Raw genomic sequence first — 22210 nt, forward strand, 5'->3', positions numbered from 1 at the left:
GTGTTCATTAGGGCACGCAACGGAAAGTGTTTTTGCAACGGAAAACACGAAAAGTAGCACCGCTTATTGGACAGGTGCAGGTTGTTACCTCCCTGTTTCAGTCTGGTTGCTTCTGTTTGGTGCCTAATGAACACATCCCTGGGCTGAGGACCAACATGGTCACAGAACATGCTCACTGCCCTAATTATGACATTGTAGATTTTCCGTTTGGTACACTTTCTTTTTTTGTAACCATAATAGAAGCACTCCAATATAAGATATGTTCCTTTGTATTGTATTGTACCTCGCTCCTTCTTACACCTGTGACATCCTCCCGTCCATCTCTTTGCGCACTGCACAGAGAACAATTCTGAAAATGCTTGGCCGTAATATTTTCGCCGGCATGTTCATTTTAAAGTCAAAGGGGCAGCTCCCTTTTCATCATGGCAGAGGCAGCCGGGAATATTCAGTGCGCTGCAGATGTTCATGAATAATGTCTACGTCCAAACCCCTGGCACGGGGGAAAGGGGGGGAGAGAAGGGGGCCAAGGGGGAGCAGGAGGGGCCAGATGAATTACACGTAGGGGGGATCTGACAGGCGACTCCGAAGCTTTGTGATCATTCCAAAGTTCTAATAATCTCTCTCACCTTCTCCATCTCCCCTGTAATGAAAGAGAATAGGTGATTGCACCTCGGGCTATGTTCCCCGGTTAATGACTCCTCCAAAGGCAGAGACCGGCCAAGGAAAAAAATGAACTTTGAATGAGCGGCGAATTGGCTCTGACAGTGTGATAGACCGTGACACAGATTCTGTAGCAAAACAGACGTGGGCCTAATTGATTATCAATATTTTAAGCAAAGTGATGAAAATAAGCATTAAGAGATGAGAAAGGGGAGAGAGAAGGGGGTCTGCTCGGGTGCCTTAGAGGGGGCCTCGTTTGGCACATTTCTACCTCTCGCTCTGCCGATCCTCTCTGCCTGTCTCGCTCATTCACTCTCTTCCCCTTTTTTCCCCTCTCTGCCCTGCTCTCTCATTCTTTCTCCCTTTATTGTTTCACTCTTAAAAACATACCGTAATAGCGGTACCTGAAACCGCGAGGCAAAACACATCTCTCTCGTTAGAAGGATCGTCTAATGATGTGTTTGAGATATTCTGTCTGCTCTCTTCTCTGTGTTAGCCTGTAGTGTTCAGTGGAGCGTGGTGTCCTTGCCGTTTGTAGTCCAGGGGCCACGTCCACATCCTCGTCTCTCTCCCCTTCTCCAGAGGGCTTTGGAAACACACACACACACACACACACACACACACACACACACAGGCCCAGAGGACCACCAAGTCTCCACCTCCTTTGTCCTCCATGTTTGTTATCTGATATCAACAGCCTTGCTGAGCCCTATTGAGACTACACCGGGCCTGGGTCTCCCTCTTTTCTCCTTCTAAGTGGCCGCCCTCCTGATTCGCCTTGTGTCGGCCGGCCGATTAGCACCCCGAGTTTGCGTTTCATGTGCGGGGGTCCGGCTCAAGCCGCGAGTCTCCGTCTTCTCACCCACTCATTCACAATGAGATCCTGCGCCGTCTGTCAGCGCGGAACCCGGCCTATTATTCTCCATTCATCACATCAGCACTCGCAGCACACACCGACTCAGGAACACACACCCTGCTACACACTCGTATACTCCCCACCTACCACGCACCCTGCTACACACTCGTATACTCCCCATCCTTTCCCACCCATTTGCACAATGATATCCATACACACACGCGCGTGTATTCTACCACAGGCAGGCGCGCACACACACACACACACACACACACACACACACACACACACACACACACACACTCTTAGTGGAAATACACAAGCACACTTATTAACACCCCATACTTAAATATAAACACAGCATGTTGGACATGCATTGTGTGCCCCCCTCTCCCGTCCTTCCCTCCTCCTAAATCCCAGCAGTGGACCAGTTCAAAGAGGCAGACTCCTGCCACAGGAGGGGGATGGAGGGAGGGGGCGCACGCAGCTTGGTGGAAATGGAAGGGGGTAGAGACGGATGAGGGAGGAGTGGGAGAGAGAGAGAAATACGCCAAGGGAGGAAGACAATGGCAGAGGAGAGTGATAAAAAAAAAGACCTGGTGAGGAATGGAGGTGGAGAGGTGTCATCCAGTGCCCCATTCCTCGTGAATATTTCACTCTGTGATATCTGCATTATGTGTTTTCTTCATAAAGCCCTTTCAGGACCTTGTGTTCAGCAAGGAACTTCTATGTGCCCTGTTTGGCCTGGTGGGAGTGAACTCTGGTTGGCTTTTCAGTAGTAAGTGTTTGTGTTTGACACCTCAGGGCTATTTACAGTCCACAAGGTCATCTCACCCTGACTCCAACCTGACCGTGAGAGGCCTGTGGTCCTCCATGCCTTTCCCATAAGTCCTTTCTCTGACTGAAGGTGTTTTATCCAAAAGGGCAGCAGTGAAACTGTGGAATTATGGGAAATCTTTGCTCTTTGGTTGTGGAAAGGAAGGTTGTGGGCCTGCTGTGCTTCTCTGACCTGAACCACACACACACACAATCTTCTCTTGCACACTTTGAACACCCCTGTGACTATGTGAAGTGAACCCCCTATCCCTGCTGTGCAATGTTCTGGCCCCAGGATAGTAGACTCGGACCCCCGCCTCAGTAACCCATGCATCGGGGTCACGTGTGCCTAGGCTGCTGGGTGCTCCCGGGGCCTGGGAGGGTCAGTGGAGGTCCATGGTGGAGCTGGGTGGGTGAAGGGCTGCTGTGGTCCAGGACGGGGCCTCTGCCACCCCAGGATCCTCACCTCCTCTCTGGGCACAGAGCAGCTCCAACAGCCTCCAATCCAGGCTCACCACAGTCCATAGACAAACAGCAGCATAGTCCAATCAGACAAAGCAGGCAGAGCCTAAGATGTCTCATGTGGAAAGTGAAAACTAGTCGCTACAGTCTCTACCAAGCTGTCGACCTTAACCTCATGATTCATTCTGATTATTAAGGAGAAAATCATCTGTAGTCTCACATTCTGAGCCGAGACACAGTTAGTTTCTTCTCTCCCTCTGCCGGAAATGCGTAAAAAGCGCTTTTTAAAAATTTTTTGGAAATGTGTTGTCTGATTCCGAAAGGGGTGAACATGCGCTTCTACGCACCCCTCACATCACCCGACCCCCCCCACCCACCCCCCTCCCACCCGCAGCTTGATTGGCATCTGTTGAAAATCGAGATTGAAAGAAAGAGAACAAACGTCTCTTCCTCGTCACCGCAAATTGTTTTCAATTAATTGGATTTCTCATCAGCCTGAAGAACTCTGGTTTTATTACGAGTCTCCTCAGTGAGACGAGTGTAATTTCTCTGATTGTGCCTCTTCCCCTCCCGTAGTCCCAACAGCCAGGCTGCGTCCCAAATGCCACTTTATTCCCTACATAGTCCACAACTTTTGACCCTGGGCCCAAAGGCACCCTATTCTCTATGTATGGCGCTACTGTTGTACACTAGGGTGATCCATCATCAGGATGGGTTAGAACCCGTGTGTGTAGCCTCGTAATTGAAGCTTTTTCTAAGAATATAGCAGGAAATGCATCCCAAATGCCACTTTATTCCCTACATAGTCCACAACTTTTGACCAGGGGCCCAAAGGGACCCTATTCTCTATGTATGGCGCTACTGTTGTACACTAGGGTGATCCATCATCAGGATGGGTTAGAACCCGTGTGTGTAGCCTCGTAATGGAAGCTTTTTCTAAGAATATAGCAGGAAACACAGAGAATAAAGCAGCCTCTGAAGAGAGAGAGAGACGATTGTCAATGAATAATTGATTGAATTGGTAAGATAGCTCGTTCTAATTGTTTTGTTTGTTAATATTTCATGGGCCGTCATTACATCCTCTTGATAGTAGATCAGAGGCCACGGCCGGATGGCAGGCCGCGTCGTTGGTTTGGTGTCTGCCCTCCCTTTTCAGGGGTGTATTCACTGGGAACCAAACAGAATCAAATGGGACGTAACATGGAGGGACCTCCCTGAATTTGCCCAATTAAAAACTCCTTGTGTTTTTAGTGCAAAACGTGTTCTGTTGCAAAACGTTTTGCCATACTGTGTACTAGTAATTACATCCCAGGTTTTTGTTCGTACTTTCTATTTACTGTCGAAAACATGAAGTAACTGTTTCAGTCACAGGGACCTTGTGTGTTATTGTCCGTTTTAACTTGTGTTTTTATCACGCTTCTCTGAAAGCTTTTCCACCCACCTATTGTTCAACTGTTCAATTAAATTAATGCACCGGCCTGATTTCCCTGTTCAGAATTATGCCTTACAAGGTGTACACCGACTGGTTTTAATAGGACTACATGCACTTAAGCCCCTCCGCACGTACACACACACACACACACACACACACACACACACACACACACACACACACACAGAGCCTCTGGCATTCTCATCTGTTACTATGGCACACAGTATCCTGTGCCACCTAGTGGCAGATAGTGGCAGTGCCCTGGTGAGAAACGCCTCACCTCTTGCCCTCATTATTCCTAACTGTGACACTATCTGCATTCTAGTGCTAAAGGAAGCCTGTAGAGGCCACGGGGGTTACATTTCATTTAATGGCTGATCATTTTATCCCTTCATCCTTTTCTCTTAAATCCATCTCTCTCGTCTCCTGGCCTGTGGACGAATGAATGAATGGATGGGTGTATGTGTGAGCGTGTGTGTGTTTGTATACGTGCCTGTGTGTATACGTATGTGTGTCTGCACTGTGCAGGTTGCCTGGCTGTGGCTCACTGTAAAGTGCATTCCTGATTCAAAGGGACATTTTTCCAATCGCGCGGTGCTGCTGCTAATATTATGTTTGTCGTTGGGCATAAGGTTGATTTATCATGCTTCCTCTCCTCCTGACATTCAGATTCACTTTGATTGGCGGGTGGATAACAGGAACCCCCCTACTCTCCATACACACATACACACCCACACATGCACAAATTCACATACAGTGTGCACACACAAACTCGCTCAAACTCACATACAGCACACACACAGACACACACACACTAGGGATGCGTGGATTGACTCATAACCCGCAGTTATGCTGGTTATAGTGGTTATAGGCGAGTTTGGGGTCATGAAATATTATGTGGATGAAGGGCGGGTGAGTGTCGGGCAGGTTGAATTAAGCAATAACAATGCATTAAAAATCCATAAATATAGAATTGTTGTGCAATTCAAATCTATAGGCTACAATGAGGTTTCTCTTTCATAATTTTTTTTTTTCTTCTGGTGTTCTGCATAAGCCTAAGCTTTACGGCCAACTGTACGTACGTCAAATACAAGCCAATTGCCAAATGCTTTTGAGCAGAAAAAGTTCACTTCGATCCATGAGGCAAAAAGGACAGTTTAATTCAAAAAGAGAAAAGCTGTGAAAGTAAAGAGAAGGAAGGGCCTGAACAGTAGCCTAATGATTGGGAAAGATGTTATGTGTAATGATTGTGAGACGCTATACAAATTCGACAGTCACAAAACGGGGACTTGGCACGTCAAGGGAACTGTTCTGTTCAGATTTTTTTTTTAAATGTTGACCTTTATTTTACTACCGGTAGGCAAGTCAGTTAAGAACAAATTCTTATTTGCAATGACGGCCTACAGATGGGTTAAATGGAATAGTAACTGAAATCTGGACACCGACTGTAGACCTATAACTTCTCACAGTCTTACATAATATTAACTCCTACAGAAGTTGTTGCAGACAAATGAAACAACAAATGTACATTTTGACTCGAGGAGTGGAGAAATATGATTGATTTATTTCAGCATCTTGCGAGAATGAATGTGCGGTTAGGGACCATCTGTAAAGGTGCTATTTTTATCAGCGTCATTAAAGCTGATAGCCTATTTTATATGGTTGAAATACTATGGATCCAAGACTAACTGAAATCTTATCAGAAACATGTTGAGTCGTTTTCACATCTTTCAATTGCCTTAAACCGGTCAAACTGATTTTGCACAGAAAAATGTTCACATTTTTTGGTGGGGTTATCACATTTTCTCCCTGTTCCCTAAACACATTTGTTGCAAGTGAGAAGCAGAGATTAAAGAACAAACTTTGCCGATGTCAACTAGATTGAAGATTTCATTCTATCGATTTATGACATTTTCTGGTGAGCAAGGGTTTGTTTAGTCTTTTAGTGCAGGGGTGTCAAACTCATTCTATGGAGTATCTGCTGGGTTTTGTTTTTGACCTAGACAACCAGGTGTAGGGAGTTCCTAACTAATTAGTGACCTTAATTCATCAATCAAGTTAAAGGGAGGAGCTAAACCCCCAGACACTCAGTCCTCCGTGGAATGAATTTGACTTGTGTTCTTGGGTAGCAAGTAATGACAGAAAATAAACTGCATGTTGCTAATTAAAGACGAGTTGACTAACAAATAGCCTACTAAAATGTTGGAAATTATAATCAGAAAAACAGGCCTATCGAAATAAGGCTTGAAAAGTATTATTTTTTTTCTATCTACAGAGCATTTTCTATATTTTCAGGTTAGGTGCGGGCCTCAGATTTCCCCTTTATTAGCCAAATGCGGATGGGTTATTAGTAATTGCGGGTGAACAGATAGCTGACCCACGCATCACTAACACACACACACACACCCGTAACATGTTGAGGAGTGGGTAATACACAGAAGCTGACCCACGCATCACTAACACACACACACACCCGTAACATGTTGAGGAGTGGGTAATACACAGAAGCTGACCCACGCATCACTAACACACACACACCCGTAACATGTTGAGGAGTGGGTAATACACAGAAGCTGACCCACGCATCACTAACACACACACACCCGTAACATGTTGAGGAGTGGGTAATACACAGAAGCTGACCCACGCATCACTAACACACACACACCCGTAACATGTTGAGGAGTGGGTAATACACAGAAGCTGACGTGTTTTGCATTTCTATTTCACAGTCAGATCAGTGCTTCTCTCTGCTTTTCTATCCTTTTGTAATCCCACTGTTTTCCCATTTTGGTTTTGATACTATTATTCTTTGGTGTTCCGCAGGACTTATTGAGCTGTGTCAGTAGACCAGAAGTTCTGTTTGCATTTCCTAAGGGTTCTTCCAGTGTAGTCTGTAGTTTGCAAATGAGCTCTTCCTCCAAGCTACTCCCTCGCTCCATCCACTCCTCTATCTATTCCCTCCAACCACTCCATTGTTTGCGTTGATTTCCTCCAGTCCCTTCTCTCATTAACTTGTCTGTGGTTGCATCCCAAATGGCACCCTATTCCCTATGTAGTGCACTACTTCCCCCCCCCTTCTTTTTTTTACCAGAGCCCTGGTAATGGGTCCTGGTCAAAAGGTTATGGTTATGGGCTCTGGTCAAAAGTAGTGCACTACATAGTGAATAGGGTGTCATTTAGGACACATAAAGGGAACCCATCATGTAGCCTAGCTGTAGGTGCTCGGGTGAAGTATGTGATGTGAATGGGGTGTTAGAGGTGGTTTATAGAGCCCTGTTGGGGGTGGAGGGGAAATCGGCACTGTGATCGAGAGGGAAAGGGAGTGAGCTCAGCTCCTTGCGGGGGGAGCCTTTTTCGTCATCTCTCCTTTTCTCTTTTTCTCCCTCTCTCTCTCCCTTTCTACCTGCACTTCGGTTTACTGGAAAATAAGCCTTCTGTGGAGATGAGGAAAAGCGATGGATGGTGTTCCCATCTGATTAGTTAGTCAGTGTAAATCAGTCTAAAAGCCCTTCCCTCTCCCCCCCTTACCACTACCTCCACCACCACCACTTTCACTACCAGTAGGAGTAATAGTAGTAGGGTTGCATCCTAAAAGGCACCCTATTCTCTATTTAGTGCACTACTTTGGGGCCCTGGTCAAAAGTGGTGCACTACATAGGGAATAGGGTGCCCTTTAGGATGCAGCCACAAGTAGTAGTAAAACCCCTGCTTCCGGGTTGAAAGGGGAGCCTGATGGACCAGGGAACTTACAAATGAGAGGGATATGTAGAGGAGACTAGCGGGGTGTGAGGGGGGAAAGGGTTGGACTGGACTTCTCTAAGGGGTTGGGGGCTGGAGGGGGTAGGGGTGTGTGTGTGTGAGGCACACAGGCAGGCAGGGAGGCGTAGCCCACCCTCCCGTCCCCCTGTCTGTCTGCCTTCGGTGGGCGCGGCGCTCTAAAGCGGAGCCCCTTCTCTTCACACGGGGGTGTTTGATTTTGATATTCAGGCCTGAGTAATTAATCACAGAGGAGCAGGATGAGCTTTGTTTGGTTTGATTGAGAGGCCTGGGGCTGAAGGGGAGAGAGAAAGAAAGTGAGAGCACTGGTGCTCAGGGAAGGAGGAGGATAGGTAGAGGGGTGAGGATGCTGGGGTAAGAGGGCTAGAGTTGGGTGTTTTTGTAGACCGTTTGAGTAGGAGTGTGTGGGGGGGGCTATGCCTCCGAGCCCTGCTCTAAGGAAGATTTTCTCTGCCAGCGAGTAACCGTCTCATTTACTCTTAATAACGGTAACCTCCAACCTCACACACACACACACACACAAAACGTATTTTCCTGTGTGTCTCTCTCTAATACATGCGTACACATACATCTTTCTCCCTCACACACACATTGTGTCTTTTTATGCCTGCGTCAAAATAACACAGGTGTTTGAAGGTATTCAAGGTAACAGTGTCTTCCTCGCAGGTAAACCAGAATAAGAACAGACTGATTTGAATACCTAGAATCAACTTCCTCTGCTTTCGACACCGGTTAAAGAAAAAAAAAAGTCATAACCAACGCTGTTTATTGTTCACCATAATTAAATGCTTAAGAGAAATCGATGCGCCGAGGCACAACGTTTGAGTGGGCCGCCGCATCTTTCTCAGGCAATTCATCAGCGATGTTGACTCGGTTCCTTCTTCACTCAGGCGATTTCACCCCAATAATGAAGATGTGAGCAGAGATGAAAAAAGATAGAGCCGAGTACGGCAGGGCTATCAATATGGACTGTAAATTAATTACGATTCTGTTGCAGCGCATCATTTATTTCAAAGCATTTAGCGTCTCCGATGAGCCATTGGGCTTTATTGCTATCTTACTAGTTGATGAGTGAGCGGTGTAAAATTGAGTCTCCAATAACATTACACTTAATGAGTTTAAACTTTTCCAAAACCGAGAAAAGAGGACAGAGAGAAGGGGAGAGGAGAACACTGCACTAGCGAACTAATATGAAATGAATGTGGGTGTACTGTGTTTGTTTGTGAGTGCATACAGTATGTGGAAGTAGAGCGAACAGGTCTTTGTGTGACTGCAAATGGATGGACTAGGGGTGTGTTTAGGTGTGTGTGTGTGTGTGTGTGTTCGCGCTCGCTTGATGCAGGCCATAAGTTCTGCCTTCTCCCTGTGACTCCTCGTCTGCCGTCTTTGTTTCGTAATTGCCGTAGACAAAACGTCCGTCACACTCGTACAACGGCTACTTAAACTCAACGTTCTGCCTCTTTAGCACAGTGACTTAGCTTGAAATGGCCGCTAACGTCCCTAATACTTCCAAGTTACCACCTCCCTTCCATCACCACTAGCCCCTGAGTGAGACAGACAGGAGGGTAAGTGAGAAAGTGAGACAGAGAAGAGAAGTGGGGGGAAAAAAGACTGGAAGAAGTGAGACAGTGAAGAGTGATTTATTTTCTGCTTGTTTGTCTGTCTCCCCCCTCCAGCCCTTCACTTGGTTCTCTTATCCTTCTGCTTTACACACTCTCTCCCTGTTTCTGTTTCTCTCTCTCTCCCCCGCCCTCCCTTCCTCCCTCGCTCTCCCTCTTCCTCCATCTCTCCAGTATACTGCTCGGGGCGATAGCACAAAATCAAACTGTTTATCCATCTCTCATCTACGCGTTGCCTCCAGGGGATCCTGCCCCCACAAACAATGAAAGTCGGTCCTCACAACGGCGCCAGATCCTATTTAATTACATCAATAAGGAGCGCTACTGGAAAAACATTAATACAACCTTAGTACATCCTTACCTCGCCACTGTTATATATCCAACACACTGGTAATGTACAGTCGTAAACAACAGCATACACGCGGCCAGATATACGCCATATAAATAGATATATGGGGAATATCTGTAGGGCGTATAGGGATCATTATTGGAGGTATATTTCTTTGTCTATTAGAGACTCCAGTTCATCGTTGCCTTCCTGGCAATTCTGTGATGGGGACTTTGATTAAATTAGGTCATAATAAAACAAAGTGTTGGGGACGGCAGAAGTCCTTCACTTCATTTACGCTTCATTCCGCCTTGGCTGGAAGGGCCGAGGAGAAGAGAGAAGGGGATGAGAATTGCGGGCTCTGTTGAAATACAATTGTGATTATATGTGTAATTGCAGCTCGAGGGGCCTCGGGGCCCAAAGAGCTATGTAGTGACGCCGGGTCTATGTTTCATTCAAATCATCATCGAGGAACGGAGAGAGAGCGACAGAGAGAGAGAGAGAATAATACCAGAAAAAATGCCATGAAGGCCCTGGCTTCTGCATCCGATCCCGCCCTCCTCCTCCTCTCCTCTGGCTGGATTAGCCGCAGCTCGTTAGCGCACTAAAATGTAATAATGCAAACATCAGGTGGAATTGGGCCGGCTCACATTATCAGCCTACAAGATGGATGGTGTGCATGGAGAGCCACACAAGGGGGCCGGAGGGGCGTGGGGGCTGCAATTTAGATTCAATATACTAGCAAACCAAGAGGCCCCCCAGATCTGATTTATCTCTTATGCTACGGCCAGTCGCTGTTTCTGAGCTGATTTCCTATTACTGCTCTGAGAGAACAATTCATTGGGATAATGTGCAGGGTAAAAGCAGGGCCTGGGTGGCCCTCGAGACAGTAAGAAACCAGATCGGGGCGATAGGTTAATAGGTTTAAGAGGAACGATAAGCAATTAAATCTAATGCCCGAGTTCAGTTATTAAATTCAAGAGTAAGATATTAAACTTAGAGAGAGGTGTGTTCTTCAATGTAAGACTAAGCTAGCTAGGTCTCTATATTAAAAGTGAGAGAGGTTATCGTGTTAAGGGGTTTATCGGGTTAGGGAACAATGGAGAAAACACTCCTCCTTGATACAGATACACTGCCCAGCGACGTGTGCTGGTTATGTGGTTCGATAAAGAAATGTGCTATTTGTTCTGCTCATGAGGGTGTCTCTCTCTCCTTTCCAGCCATAACAGATGAGGTACTGAAAGCCAAGAAGAGGAAGGACGAGGAGGCCAAGAAGATGAAGGTGAGCCTGGTCCATGTCATCAATTTAGTAGTGGAGGTGGTACTATAGGTGGACTGTGTAGCATGATGTACTACAGTACCCATAATGCTTTGTGTAACATCAATACATACTGGTGGTCTGCAGCTGAGTGGTGGTGATGTATGGACTGGCAGGTAGACAGGCGGATGGGCTGGCAGACAGTAATAAAGACCGGCACACAGACAGACCAGCGAGCAATTGCCAAACTTCTTTAGACATGAGTTACAGTGCCACAGTTCAGAAAGTGTTCACACACCTTTTTCTACATTTTGTTACAAAGTGGGATTAACATGTATTTAATTGTCACTTTTTGGTCAACGATCTACACAAAATCTACACTGTAATGTCAAAGTGAATGAAAAATGATAAAATCTGTAAAAATAAAATAAAAAAGTAAAACCATGAAAAATGAAACACTAATATCTTGATTAGATAAGTATTCTACCCCCTGAGTCAGTACATGTTTAGAATCACCCTTGGCACTGATTACAGCTGTGAGTCCTTCTGGTTAAGTCTCTAAGAGCTTTCCACACCTGGATTGTGCAACATTTGCCCTTTTATTATTTTCTAACTTATTCTGATCTTTGCTAAACCATTTTCAGGTCTTGCCATATATTTTCATGCAGATGTAAGTTGAAACTGTAACTGTCTTCTTGATAAGCAACTCCAATGTAGATTTGGCCGTGTGTTTTAGGTTATTGTCCTGCTGAAAGGTGAATGAATCTCCCAGTGTCTAGCGGAAAGCAGACTGAACCAGGTTTCAAGCAGATTGACAGTTATATTTCCTTGCATAACCTATTCTATGAGCTCCAATCTGGCTTCAGGAAATCCCATTCCACTGACACCTGCCTACTATATCTGACAGACCACATAAGAAAGGAAGTAGATGGAGGGAAATTTTGTGGTATGGTTATGTTAGTTCTCCAAAAGGTGTTCGATACAGTGGATCGTGAGATTCTGTTAATCAAACTAAGAGCCATGGGCTTTAACAACTTAGCAGTAAAATGGGTCACCTCTTACCTGCAAGGAAGAAAACAGATGGTGGATGTGACCCTGTCTAAACCCCAAATCTTGAACTGCGGTGTACCCCAAGGGAGTTTGCTGGGTCCACTTTTACTTATATTGTATATAAATGATATGAAATCTGCCTGTACATGTGACCTTTTCCTATATGCAGATGATTCTGCACTGTTGGTTTCCCACAAAGACAAAAATGTGGTTGAAAAAGCCCTCAGTGCTGAATTTTTTTAAATGTACCTTTATTTAACTAGGCAAGTCAGTTAAGAACAAATTCTTATTTTCAATGACAGCCTAGGAATAGTGGGTTAACTGCCTTGTTCAGGGGCAGAACTACAGATTTGTACCTTGGCAGCTCGGGGGTTCCAACTTGCAACCTTTCGGTTACTAGCCCAACGCTCTAACCACTAGGCTACCCTGCCGCCCCATTTCAGTAAATGGCTATATGACAATAAGCTGTCACTTCACCTTGGAAAACAGAGTCCATCTTGTTCGGGTCCAAATTCAAACTGAGGAAATCCACAGATTTTAAGGTGGAAGTAGGTGACATAGTAGTCGCAGCAAAAGACTGTTAAGTATCTTGGATGTGTGCCAGATAACCATCTGACAGGGGAGAGCATGGCACAAAATGTTATCGCCAAAGTGAACCATAAAATTAGGTTCCTGGCTAGAACCTCCAAATATCTGGATAAGAATGCAATGGGGACATTGGCAGGGGCTCTTGTTCAGTGCCACTTCGACTATGCATGCTCTTCCTGGTACAATAGTGCCCTCAGGATATTAAAAAATACATTTGCAGACATCTCAGAACAAATTAGTCTGGATTATTCTTAAACTTCCAGCACTTACGCATCTTGACTATTCCCACTTTGAAAGCCTTAGATGGCTTAAAGTGGACGAGAGAGTTGCTCAGATAAAATTGTGTCTTGTACATCAGATTGTCCACAATATAGTCCCCAGATACTTATGTAACTACTTTAACTTAGTAAGGGATAACCAGAACTATTCAACTAGAAGGAGGGATTTAGATTAAATTTAGATTTAAAAGTGGTATGGGGAAACAAACATTGTTATATTCGGCTGCCAATTCTTTGGAATAATCTTCCAAAGAATTTGAAACGTAAAACCTCCATAGGTAGTTTCAAGTTCTCACTGAAACAATTGCTAAATAGTAGCATGTCTCAAGAGTGAGTGGTAAGATTAAAGTAGGTGGTGGAGAGGGAAATGCCCAGGATAGCATATGGTCTGCCTTTTTGGTGCCTGTGATTTATTATAATGTGATTGTCTTGTGTGTATATTAGGGATTGATTGTTTATATATTAAGGGTATGTGAGACAAAGAAGATGTACCTGTCCATAGATGTTTATTAGGAACATTATCGGTTGCTGTGAAACAAACAAAAATGGTGTCTGTCATTGTCTGTTGTCATTACACTCGCCGCCTAACCTTGTTCTATTCCCCCTTTCCCTCTTCAGAAGGACCACAATGGAAATAAGCTGTTAAGCTTTATTGTGTTATCCTTGATGATTTTCTTAAATTGAATGTGGAGGCGTCACCAGCTGGAGCCCCCTTATGTATGGATTTTTACAAATTGTCAAATAAATTCAATCAATCAGTTCCTTGAACGGTTTCCTGAACTTATTTAGGCTCGCCATACAAAGGGCTGAAATACTTATTGACTCAAGACATTTCAACTTTTGATGTTTTATTTATTTTTTATTATACTGTACATAAATGCTCTGTAATTTAAGCTTTAAAACTGCAAAGTTCTCTCGCAGAATTAAAAAAATCTCTCTGCCCCATAACATAAAATCAAATCAAATTTTATTTGTCACATACACATGGTTAGCAGATGTTAATGCGAGTGTAGCGAAATGCTTGTGCTTCTAGTTCCGACAATGCAGTAATAACGAACAAGTAATCTAACTAACAATTCCAAAAAAACTACTGTCTTATACACAGTGTAAGGGGATAAAGAATATGTACATAAGGATATATGAATGAGTGATGGTACAGAGCAGCATAGGCAAGATACAGTAGATGATATCGAGTACAGTATATACATATGAGATGAGTATGTAAACCAAGTGGCATAGTTAAAGTGGCTAGTGATACATGTATTACATAAGGATGCAGTCGATGATATAGAGTACAGTATCTACGTATGCATATGAGATGAATAATGTAGGGTAAGTAACATTATATAAGGTAGCATTGTTTAAAGTGGCTAGTGATATATTTTATGTACGTAATTACAGGAAGTTAGCTTGAAAAATGCAACATTCTCTCCCCGATGCGAAGAGGCAGACCTTTAAAATGTTTCTTCCCAGTGCCCGAGACTTGATTCGTCTGGCCAAGCATTGTATGCTATTTTTGTCTCACTCAAGTCGTATTCTGATTATAAGAGGGCCCCTGATGAATTTGCTATCACAAGAGGTCCCCGGCCCCAAAAACGTTTGAAAAACCCCTGACATAGTGAATAGGGTGCCATTTGGGAAGCAGACAGCATTTCGACAGACATTCTCAAATAAAGTCAGGAGCCATTTGCTTATGGAGCTACAGAAAGTGCTAGCAGTATTAAAAGGCTTCAGATGAAATTAAGTCAGTGACGTCCTGAAATAAATGAGAAAATGTCAGGGTCGTCAGGGTTCAGGTTCGGATGGCTTTGTGTGTGTGCGTGTTTGTGCTTCCGTCCGTGTAAGTGTGTGTATGTGTGTGCGGATGTAGCTAGCATTGAATTCATTACATTTCGCACCTCTACCATGTCTTTGAGAAACAAAGCATTTCATAGCATTACACCACACACACATACTGAAAACTTCCAGTTTGCTGAAGGTGTTCAGTGTCGTTATTGTCGAGTTGTGGTACATGCCATGTTACCAGTGTCTTTACTTGGCTATGTACTGCACCACATCCCTTCTGGAGAGTAATTCAAGGGGTTTGGTAACAGTAACACACACACACACACACACAGTGGGAAACTGTGCATGACCTTTAAAGTTTGGTGACCTTTTAGCCAAATGAAAGCCCGGCAATCAGAAATTAATTAGCCCTGCAAACCTACTCTGGTCTTTCCTCCGTTGGCAGCGAGGACATAAATTAAATCGCTCTCTGTTTCGCCCTCATTTTTTGGTCTGTCATTCTCTCCTTCTATTTTTCATTTCTCTTGCTGCTCCGGCCCTCTCTCCCCCTCCCCTTCTCTCTCTCTCTCTCTCTCCCCCCTTCGCTCTCTCTTTCTCTCAGTGGAGACATTGGCAAAGTGTTGAGTAAGTGTGTGGCTCCAGGCTACGGTGCCGAGCTCCCAGTCAAGTAGGTTTCTTAAGCAGAGTTCACGCTGTAATCTCGCCTTTTTGGAATCAATTGACTCCCCCCAGCTCCAAGCCACTTTATTCCTCTCTCAAACTGTTCCTGTTTTATTAAGTAACGCGCTGTGCCTGCATAAGGCTGCGAGGCTTGGTTTTTTATTCCTGGTCCTCTTTGGGAGAGTGGACCGAAATAGTTGGGTGCAAAATGTCTCATCAAAGCGTCAAAGCGCCCTCGTCGACCCAACAGCTGCTTTGGCTCTGACCTCGAAGACAGTGAGCTGGCGTTACACGGTCTACTGGCACCCAGCCCCGCTTCTCAATGGGCCACTAAACAGAGGAGGTGGGCCCGATGCTTATTAAACGCTGGGTCACTGGGGTCTCCCATGCACTCCCGCAGGGGCTCCTACAGATCAGACAAGAAAGTTACCGCTTGAACCGCTAAGAAGAACAAAATGAAACCAAACGAGAGAGGGAGGACAAGAACAGCCACCTACACTCCACTTCACAAATAGATTTACAAGTCCGACGGTATTGGTACTAATCGAAACCGTTCTCGATTCATGTGGAAGCTGTGATAGGCACACTATTATTATATTATTGCACACTGGCTGCCCCTGAGCAAAGTGGGTTTTATCAAGAGTACATCTGGATCTATACTTGGCCCCATGGTCATAATTTAACAAAGTATTCTCAACTTGAAAGGTCTGTTACTTTTTCATCTGTCGAAGGGAAAATACTAGAGTTGGAAAATTAAACTTGGGAAGAGAGAACCACTACGTATGTCTGCTGTATGTATTGCTGCCCTGACTTGTTGTTTTAGCTGAGGAGTGTGATGCCACACACTAACACCAGGGTTCAGGCCAATGTGGTGTGAGGGCAAGACTGACTCTATGTCAGTGGCTGTCTGTGGCCCCAGGTGTAGAAGGTTCCTCTATGCTCAGATGTAATGGCTGTGGTCCTCAACCCAGTGCTCACACACTCCAAAACGTTGATGTATGTTTGAGAGTGAGTGAGTTGAGTGAGTGAGTGAGTGAGTTGAGTGAGTGAATGAGGTGAGTGAATGAGGAATGAGGTGAGTGAGTGGTGGTGAGTGAGTGAGTGAGTGAGGTGAGTGAGTGAGTGGTGGTGGTGAGTGAGTGTGAGTGAGGTGAGTGAGTGAGTGAGTGAGGTGAGTGAGTGAGTGAATGAGGTGAGTGAGTGAGGTGAGTGAATGAGGTGAGTGAATGAGGTGAGTGAGTGAGGTGAGTGAGTGAGGTGAGTGAATGAGGTGAGTGAGGTGAGTGAATGAGGTGAGTGAGTGAGTGAGTGAGTGAGTGAGTGAGTGAGTGAGTGAGTGAGTGAGTGAGTGAGTGAGTGAGTGAGCGAGCGAGCGAGCGAGCGAGCGGTTCCACACCACCTAGCCTTCCTGATATGAAAAGGTGCAAATGAATCAGGTGTTGTGTGCATTGTGTGGCAGAGAAAGATCAAACCCGGGCTCATTAAGATTGTTAATTCCCCTTCTTTTCACGTGTATGGTTGTTGAGAGGAGCCCGTGGCAGAGGCTCTACCATCATGCAGTCAATATGGAAATGCATGTCAAATGCTTAATAACCTCAGCCATTCCCACACACAGCCATGCCACTTCAAAGCCAATACACCCAGAAGGCTGTCATCATCCTTGTTGGTGCATCTGAATCTTGTGTACGACTATATGATGTTGTAAAGGGTTGTATCCCTGCGCCTATGCTGATGGTATTTAGGTATTTAAGCCATATGCACCTCTCTCTGTCCCCATCACCCCAAACCGCTGGCAGATTGGAAGATTATATATTTTAATGAGACATGTAATAGCTTTTTAACCCATATCATTAGGAGGAATATATACTACGGGCTTGCTCTTTTGGCATTAAAACAAAATAACTGTTTCTTTAATTATGCTGTTTGTAGGATGGGTCACGGGTTGGGGTGTGTACCTGTCTGTGTGTGGCTGTGTTCTGGAATTAGATGGTGATTAAATATTCACCATATCTCCCTGACCCTGCAGCCATTAACACCTCATCACCATTTAACTAGCTTTGTTGTCAATCACCAGCCCCATCCTGAAGAGGAAAATGTCTGGACTTCATCTATGGCCTTGCTGAGTAGAACAGAAAAAAAACTAAGTAGCAAGGGAGAGAAAATGGACCAACCAAGAGATGCCTTTTCTTTTCCCCTTCTCCTATAGAGGAGAACAAGTACCCATATGGAGGAACTGGCATACATTTCATGTTCTAAGCATAGCTGCAGTTAGAGTGCTGATTAGGGGTTAGCCTTGTCTGTGTCTCTGGTAGTAGGCCTATCTATCTGCATTCGCTTGCAATGTTTGAATTCATATTTTGTTGAAGTCCGCCAGTGTGATTATGCCCCATTTAATAATGTGTGATACCCTGATATGTTCCCTAGTCTACCATTCACATGTGCTATCATGCCTTACAATAAATGATGGGCTCCGTATTCTAAATCAAATTAATAAATAGGCTGCAGATAACAAGCTCTCCCAATCTTTATGTGCCTCAATTTGTATCTTTGGTGGTAATATTTTTTTTTTTTAATGGAAGTGAGAGGGGGGATTGGACATTGGACGCTTTAATATAATGTGCCTGCAAATTAAATCATTTGACCTCGAAAGCCTAACAATACAAACTCCTACCTGACTGCTGTTAAATATTTAGCACGCACCCTGTCATGAATACAAATGACGCGCAAATTAGAATCTACAGGCGTCTGACCCCGGTATCACACCCCGGGAGCGCGGGACTCGTGCTGCTTTAAATGTTTTAATTACCGGGCGGGCAGGAGGATCCTGCCACAGCACTTGAAGGACAAGCAGAGATATTCAGCACCTGGTAAACATCGGTGTTCATGTGTCGATTATCACCCTGCATGAAGTCTAATATGGGAGATGGCGCTGATGATGAGACACGGTGAATAATGTCAACGCGTTGTCATTGCCCTCGTCATTAGGCCTAATTCCATTTTGCTACAGTACGCTCTCCTATTGTGGCTTTATTTTCCTATATATCGAGGGTATCTCCTGGATGCTCCGAGAAAGCTGACTGTGTTTCTATTGTGCGCTCTGACAGAATATCATTCACAGTGATTTTGATCTAAGAAAATCTGGTTTGTATTGACCTGCTATCGATCCTGGGGTGGACTCATCACTTGTCGTTTAGTGGCAGTGCTCTGCGATGGATCCACTTATTTGTTGTGTTATTATGTTCACTGTCAATACAATAATGTCTTGAACATGTTGAGGAATATTGCACTGACAGCTAACCGGTTTTATAACTTATATTTGTTTCTTTGATTAAAACGGTGAATAAATACTGCCTTATTTGGAGAGAGAGGCCAATAAATTACGCATTTAGAGGCTACAGTAGATGTAAATGTTTGACATGCAGGCCTTACAGAAACAAACTCCTTTGCAATGTCGTCGTCTATTAGCCTACTTAACTCCACCGATATTTTTTTTCTCCTAAATGATGTTTGATTTGGAGTTGAATTGGTGTCCACCAGTCGAGTCAATGTCCTTCTTTCTCCCCCCCATTCAGGTTTGCTGTAAGGCTACCCCGCATTGAAATGATTAGTTATGCCTGGCTTGTAAGCAGTGAATCAGAGTTATGGACCCTGGGGAAATAAATTTGGCAGAAAATCAGTGTGAGAAGATTTAATTATCACGCGAGACCTTTTCCCTCAGCTGGCCCAGTGAACCCCAGAAACTCCCGCGCTGCTGCAGCCAAACGTGCGCGGGCGCCAGCCTTCTCCCAATTTGTTCCCGCGCACGGCGATAAGCCAAGCAATTACAGCTTTATTGATTTTTCATCACCGCAAAATTTAAAGTAGGTTTCCCCCCTCTTTGAAAAGCCACCGCGAGTGATTAAGTGAGGAACCCCTCCTCCATCTCCATCCCTCCCTCTGCGGTTCAGGGGAGAAGTGGAGCTGCGTGGCAAATTCTAATAACCCCGGGTCGACCCCTGTTGTTGTCGGATAATGGGATGCCACTGCTTGGCTCTCTCGCTATGGGACACCAGGGGACTCGACCAGACCAAACCAAACGTCAGTGCATGGAGGGGTATCTACCGAAATGTTTAACTTGCCCTGTGAATGAAAAAAAATTAAGCATCCCGCCAACACCTGTAGCAGCATATTAGCCCACATTGTGCAGATATTTCGCGTGTGCCTCTGCAGTGCACACCACAGGTCAAGTGGACAGATGATTGACAGCACCCTTTCACCTCTGTTGATCACTAATCGTTTTACGGGTCACCCTTATCAATTACCCCTCTGTCTATGGAGTGATGTACTGTACCTTCAGAATGTCACCAAAACCACAGGAAAAACATCTTGATGTTGATACCGCCTTTGTCACTGTTTTAGAAATGTATCCCTTGTTGTTGCTATTATTCAGACATCGAAAGTGAAATCATCTCAATTAAAGTAATCTGATTCATATAATAAAATGTTTATAACAATAAACAGATTGATATTGATCGCTGCCCAGTAAAAGTATACAAGTCCATTATATTTCATAAGAATTTGAAATAATTGACTAGGTCACCCTTGTAATTAAGATCTTCATAAAAAAAAAAAAAATATATATATATATATATATATATATTAAACCTAAGAATGCCCTTGATTGTGATCTGAATGAGGTTTCATCTGACTATACAGTGCCTTCAGAAAGTATTCATACCAATTGACATATTCCACATTTTGTGTTACAGCCGGAATTCAAAATGGATTAAATATGTTATTTTCTCACCCATCTACACACAATAACCTATCATGACAAAGAGAAAACATGTTTTTAGAAATGTTAGCAAATGTATTGAAAATTAAATACAGAAATATCTAATTTACATAAGTATTCACACCCCTGAGTAAATGCATGTTAAAATCACCTTTGGCAGTGATTACAGTGGTGAGTCTTTCTGGGTCAGTCTCTAAGAGCGTTGCACACCTGGATCGTACAATATTTGCACATTATTTATTATTTTTTTAATTCTTCAAGCTCTGTCAAGTTGATGGTTGATCATTGCTAGACAGCCATTTTCAAGTCTTGCCGTAGATTTTCAAGCCCATTTATGTCAAAACTGTTAACTAGGTCACTCAGGAACATTCAAAGTCGTCTTGGTAAGCAACTCCAGTGTATATTTGGCCTTGTGTTTTTGGCACTTGTCCTGCCAAAACGTGAATTTGTTTCCCAGTGTCTGTTGGAAAGCAGACTGAACCAGGTTTTCCTCTATTATTTTGACTGTGCTTAGCTCTAATTTATTTATTTTTATCCTAAAATACTCCCTAGTGCTTGCCGATTACAAGCATACCCATAACATTAAAAAAACGTTAAAAAACTTGAAATGATTCAGCCACAACCATGCTTGAAAATATGAAGAGTTGTACTCGGTGATGTGTTGTGTTGGAATTGCCCGAAACATAACGCTTTGTATTCAGGACAAAAAGTTCATATCTTTGCCACATTTATTTGCAGTTTTACTTTAGCGACTTGTTGCAAACCTTGTCATTTCAGTTAGTATTGTGGAGTAACTACAATGTTGTTGATCCATCCTCAGTTTTCTCCTATCACAGCCATTAAACTCTGTAACTGTTTTAGAGTCACTGCTTTGTAATTCAGGACAAAAAGTTAATTGCTTTTTCATATTCTACGCAGTATTACTTTAGTGCCTTGTTGCAAACAGGATGCACGCTTTGGAATATTTTTATTCTTTACAGGCTTCCTTCTTTTCTCTCTGTCATTTAGGTTCGCATTGTGTGGTAACTACAATGTTGTTGATCCATCCTCATTTTTCTCCTATCACAGCCATTAAACTCTGCAACTGTTTTAAAGTCACCATGGCGTAATCCCTGATCGTTTTCCTTCCTCTCCGACAAGTGAGTTAGGAACGACACCTGTATCTTTGTAGTGACTGGGTGTATTGATACACCATCCAAAGTGTAATTAATAACTTCACCATGCTCAAAGGGATATTCAACATCTGCTTTTTTTAAACTTTTTTTTGTTTACCCATTTACCAATATATACCCTTCTTTGAGAGGCATTGGATAACCTCCCTGGTCTTTGTGGTTGAATCTGTGTTTGAAATTCACTGCTCGACTGAGGGACCTTACAGATAATTGTATGTGTGGGGTACAGAGATGTGATAGTCATTCAAAAATCCTGTTAAACACTATTATTGCACACAGAGTGAGTCCATACAAGTTATGTGACTTGTGAAGCAAGTTTTTACTCCTGTACTTATATAGGCTTGCCATAACAAAGGGGTTGAATACTTATTGACTCAAGACATTTCAGCGTTTCATTTAATGAATTTGTAAACATTTCTAAAAAACATAATTCCACTTTGACATTATGCGGTATTGTGTGTCGGCGAGTGACACATCAATCTCTATTTACTCCATTTTAAATTGAGGCTGTAAACACAACAAAATGTGGGGAAAGTAAAGGGGTGTGAATACTTTCTGAAGGCACTGTAAGTGTGTGTTGCCCGAGTGCTGTTGTATGGACCTATGGAGGACAGTGTGGTAGGGCTTGTCTATGTCTGGACACGGTCACACTCACACTGAGCAGTATGCAGGCGCAGGATGGCCAGGCTCTC

The 22210-nt window shown here is 44.0% G+C and overlaps 1 long non-coding RNA gene across 3 annotated transcripts in view; it reads left to right on the top strand.

Annotated features, from left to right (window-relative positions):
- The window catches only part of LOC112265051, a 181641-nt gene that overhangs the window by 146959 nt on the left and 12472 nt on the right, over window positions 1–22210 (top strand). For 2 of the 3 annotated variants that reach the window (XR_006078643.1, XR_002955720.2), the window contains one exon: window positions 11174–13889. This is a non-coding gene — a long non-coding RNA (uncharacterized LOC112265051). Of the gene's footprint in view, window positions 1–11173; window positions 13890–22210 lie in introns of those variants that run through there. The other variant, XR_006078642.1, reaches the window with a different exon arrangement.

This window comes from Oncorhynchus tshawytscha, linkage group LG13 (genome assembly GCF_018296145.1).
Source record: "Oncorhynchus tshawytscha isolate Ot180627B linkage group LG13, Otsh_v2.0, whole genome shotgun sequence".
Lineage (NCBI taxonomy): Eukaryota > Metazoa > Chordata > Actinopteri > Salmoniformes > Salmonidae > Oncorhynchus > Oncorhynchus tshawytscha.